This window comes from Cavia porcellus, unplaced genomic scaffold (genome assembly GCF_034190915.1).
Source record: "Cavia porcellus strain 051 isolate PalLab524CR breed Dunkin Hartley unplaced genomic scaffold, mCavPor4.1 scaffold_20, whole genome shotgun sequence".
NCBI classification, from domain to species: Eukaryota; Metazoa; Chordata; class Mammalia; order Rodentia; family Caviidae; genus Cavia; species Cavia porcellus.
Window position 1 is genome coordinate 865,723 of NW_026947503.1, and position 5,409 is coordinate 871,131.

Sequence of the window (5,409 nt, forward strand, 5' to 3'; positions counted from 1 at the left end):
AGGTCTGTACATAACATGCCCAGAGACCTTTTCCAAACCGGGAAACTCAGCTGGCAGCTAAAGTGAGTCTGCGCCATCCCAAGCACTGGGTACACTTTAAGAACATCTCTTCCAGAGCTCAAGGACCTGCCCAGAACCCAGCCATAATGGGCTGTGCTTGGCAGGTTTCAGGCCTGCCCAGAACCCACCAGTAACCTTCCCCCAAACCAGGAAACTCACCTGGCGGCTGGGGTAAGTCCAAGCACCATCTGAGCCCTGGGGAGACTTTGAGAATACCTCTTCTGGAATCAAGGATCTGCCCAGAGCCCAGCCACACCAGGCTGCGGTTGGCTGGTTTCAGGCCTAAACTGGACACGCCCGTGACCTTCTCCCAAACCGGGAAACTCAGCTGCCAGCTGGGGAAAATTTGCACACTACTCCAAGCACCATGAGACTCTAAAACTATCTCTTCCAGAGCTCAAAGACCCGTCCAGAGCCCAGGCACACTGGACTAACTTTGGAAGGTTTTGTGGACCAACTATATTATGGCCAGTGACCTTCAATTATGGGATGTGAGAGTAAATGAAGTGAGTACCAGGGCATTGGACATCACATGGGGAGAGCTTTAACCCATCATCCACAGTGGTTAGGTGCCTGCCCAGCTACCTAGAACATTGAAGGTGGCATGGGAGGGCCTGAAGGCCTGACTAGACCAGGCTCAACAACTTCCATTCAGTCCCAGGAGGCTAGGGCACCGGAGACGATTTACAATACATCCAGGGGAAGTCTTGGAACAACACTTGAGGCACAGAAATATAGGAAAATGACAAAGCAAAAGACCAAAATGCAATCTCAAACCTCCAGCCCATCCCAAGAAACCTTAGGAGCTATGTACATAGAAGAAAATATATGCTATACACCTGAAATGTCTGAAACAATAGCAACTGAAAGAAAGAAGCAACTCCAAGAAGCTTTAAAGGAATTCAAACTAGAAATCATCTCCCAGGTAAAAGAAGAAATGATAAAAGTAATGAAAGAGATGCTGAACATATCTAAAAAAGACACAGTTAAAAAATTGTAGGAACAAAACAAAATGGTAGAATCCCTGGATGAACAGTATAACAAACAAACAGACTACAGGAAATAAAAATTCTATTGAAAGTTGTAAGAAGTGTCTCAATGAAAGTGAAGATAGAATTTCAAACCTCAAAGACAGGATTGCAGCTAGTGAAAAGGAAAGGAAAAATCTTTTAAAAATAACAAGGAATCAGGAAATAACAATTCAACAGCTGCAAGATGATGTAAAGAAAAACAATATAAGATTGATAGGGATAAATAAAAAAGAAGGAGACAACATAAAGATGTCAAGAGGATATTTAGAAAAGTAATAGCTAAAAATTTCCCAAACATGAGAATGGAAGCTGACATCAGGATCAGTGAAGCATATAGAACTCCAAATAGCCATAACCAAAATAAAACTACACCCAGACATATCATAATCACCATCTCAGAAATCCAACCTAAGAATATTAAAAGTTGTCAGAGAAAAAAGACAGATCACCTATTAAGGAAAAACCTATCAGAACCACAGCAGATTCTCAGCACAAACAATGAAGTCAAGAAGAGCATGGAGTGAAGTATTTCAGATCCTAAAGGAAAATTATTTTCAAACTAGAATGATGTACCCTGAAAAACTGTCCTTCAAAATGGATGGAGAAATAAGATACTTCCATGACAAAGAACAGCTGAAGAACTTCATGATCACCAAGCCAACCTTGCATAGAATACTGAAAGACACTTTAGATACACTTATAAAAACCACTAAGAAAAGCAGACAATTAAACAGAATGGAAAGATAAAGATTCAACAGCAGAAAGGTAACATGTCAACAATAAACCAACATATAATGTTTATAACCATTAATGTAAATGGTCTCAATGCACGAATTAAAACAAAAAGACTGGTAGAATGGATCAAGAAAAAAAATCCAACCATATGCTGTCTACAAGAAACCCATCTAACCCAAAAGTATACTCACAGACTGAAAGTCAAAGGATGGAAAACAATACTTCATGCAACAAGAATCCCCCCAAAAAGCGAGGGTAGTTATTCTGTTTGCAGACAATCAGAACTTCAAACAAGTAATGATCAGAAGAGATAAAGAAAGTCATTACATACTGGTTAGGGGAAAACTTCAAGAGGAAGAGATAACAATCTTAAATATATATGCACCAAATTCCAGAGCACCCAGTTATATAAAGCAAGTATTAACAGAAATGAAAAATCAAATTAGCAATAACACATTTATAAGCGGAGACCTTCACACACCATTGACACCAAGGGACAGATCAACCAGACAGAAAATGAGCAAAGAAATAAAACAACTGAATCACACCTGTGAACAAATGGACTTGATAGACATATACAGAGTGTTCCATCCAACAACATCAGAATATACATTCTTCTCAGCAATACATAGGTCATTCTCTAAAACAGACCATATATTAGCTCACAGAACATATTTAAATAAATGCAAAAGAGTTGAAATTATCCCTTGCATGTTGTCAGATCATAGTGCTATGAAATTAGAAATTAATGATAAAAGATACTGCAAAAATCCCACAAACACTTGGAAACTGAATAACTCACTCTTGAGTAATCAGTGGGTGACAGGGGAAATGAAACAATACCTTCAAGCAAACAAAAATACAAATACAACTTGCCATAATCTGTGGGATGCAATTAAGTTGTCCTCTGAGGAAAATTTATTGCACTGAGTTCCCGTATCAGGAAAATAGAATGAATACAAATAGATAATCTGATGCTACACCTCAAACATCTAGAGAAAGAAGAGCAAGTCAAGCCCTAAGCCAAAAGAAGGGAGGAAATTATAAAAATCAGAGCAGAAATTAATGCAATAGAGGCTAAGAAAACAATCCAAAGAATCAATGAATCAAAGAGTTGGTTCTTTGAAAGAATAAATAAAATTGATAAGCCTCTAGCCAACCTTATTTTAAAAATGGAGGAAATGTTCAAATTCATGCAATAAGGAATGAAAAAAGTGAAATCACTACAGCCTCTATAGAAATAAAGAGGATAATCAACATCTATTTTGAAAACTTCTACTCTCATAGGTTTGATAACACAGAAGAAATAGATTCCTAGAAACATATGAAGTACCAAATCTAGGTCAAGAAGATGTAAAACTGATGAATAACCCAATCTCTATTAATGATATTGAAAAGGTAATTAAGTCCTTACCTACAAAGTAGAGCCCAGGCCCAGATGGATTCACTGTATAATTCTACAAGAAGTACAAAGACTTAATGCTGACACTCCTCAAACTCTTCAGTGAAGTTGAAAGGGAAGAAATCTTTCCTATGTCATTCCTAGAAGCAAATATTACTCTGGTACAAAAATCTGAGAAAAACCTAACTAAAGAAGAGAACTACAGGCCAATCTCCCTAATGAACACAGATGCAAAAATACTCAATAAAAATATTGTTAAATCGGATGCAACAAATCATCAAGAAGATTATACACCATGACCAAGTGGGATTCATCCCAGGCATGCAGGGATGGTTCAACATACGTAAATCAATAAATGTAATCCACCATATCAATAAAGCCAAAAGTAAGAATCACATGATCACTTCTATAGATGCAGAAAAAGCTTCTGAAAAGGTCCAACATTCATTCATGATAAGAACCTTACAGAAAATTGGAATAGATGGCCTTTACCTCAATATGATAAAGGCCATCTATGACAATCCAACAGCCAGAATCATACTAAATGCTGAAAAACTGAAGGCCTTAACCTTAAAATCAGGCACAACAAGGATGTTCCTTATCACCACTCTTATTTAATATAGTACTATAAATACTAGCCAGAGCAATTAGACAAGAGAGAGAAATAAAATTGATAAAGATATAAAGAGAAGAAGTTAAATTATCATTATTTGCGGATGACATGATACTTTACATAGAAGACCCCCAAATCTCCATTGAAGGACTCCTAGATATAATAAATAAATTCAGCAATGTAGCTGGATATAAAATCAATACTCAGGGGCTGGGGATTTAGCTCAGCGGCATAAGCGCCTGCCTTGTAAGCAGGCAGTCGTGAGTTCAATCCCTGGTACCGATAAAAAGGAAAAAGACAAAATAAATAAATAAATAAATAAAAAATAAAATCAATACTCAAAAATCAATAGCATTTCTATATACTGACAACAAAATCAGAGAGAGAGAAATAAGAGAAGTCACACCCTTCACACTACCATCCAAAAAAAAAAAAAAAGAAATATTTAGGAATTATTCTCATCAAAGAAGTGAAAGACCTATACAGGGAAAATTATAATACACTGAAACAAGGAATTGAAGAGGATCTCAGAAAATGGAAAGACATCCCTTGCTCATGGATAGGAAGAATAAATATTGTGAAAATGGCCATTCTCCCAAAATTGTTATACAGATTCAATGCAATCCCAATAAAAATACTATGAACATACCTTATGGATCTAGAGGAATCACTCCTAAAATTCATCTGGAACCAGAAGAGACTTAAAATATCAAAAACAGTTATAAGCAGCAAAGGCAAGGCAGAAGGCATCACAATCCCTGACTTGAAGTTATACTACCAAGTAACAGTTATAAATTCAACATGGTACTAGAATCAAAACAGAGCCAAAAATCAATGGAATAGATTAGAAGATGCAGTCACAACTACAAACACACTCAACCACCTTATCTTTAATAAAGGGGCTAAACAGGTTCACTGGAAGAACAACAGTCTCTTTAATAAATGGTGTTGGAAAACCTGGCTCTCCACATGCCAAAAATAAAAACTAGGCCCATGCCTGTCACCATGTACTAAATTAAAACCTAAATGGATCAAAGATCTGAATATTAAAACAGAAACACTAAATCTATTGGAAGACAACTTGGGTAAGAACCTTAAAGACATAGGAGTAGGTAGAGAATTCATGAAACGAACTCAAACCTCACGGGAAATATTCCTCAGAATCAATAACTGGGGTCACGTCTTATTAAAAAGTTTCTGCATGTCAAAAGAAATCTCTAGCATAGTGAAAATAAAACCTACAAACTGGGTAAAAATCTTAGTGAAGTGTCCCTCAGACAAAGGACTTCTGTCTAAAACATACAAAGAATTTTTTAAAAATCTGACCCCCAAAATTCAAAGATCCAATCCAAAAATGGGCATCTGAGATGAATGCACAATTCTCAGATAAAGAAATACAAATGGCAAATAAATACATGAAAAAATGTTCATCATTATTACTCATTAGAGAAATGCAAATTAAAACTACATTGAGATTCCATCTCACTCCTGAAAGAATGGCCACAATCAAGAAATCTACCAACAACAAATGCTGGAGAGGCTGTGGGGAAAAAGGGACTCTCCTGCAC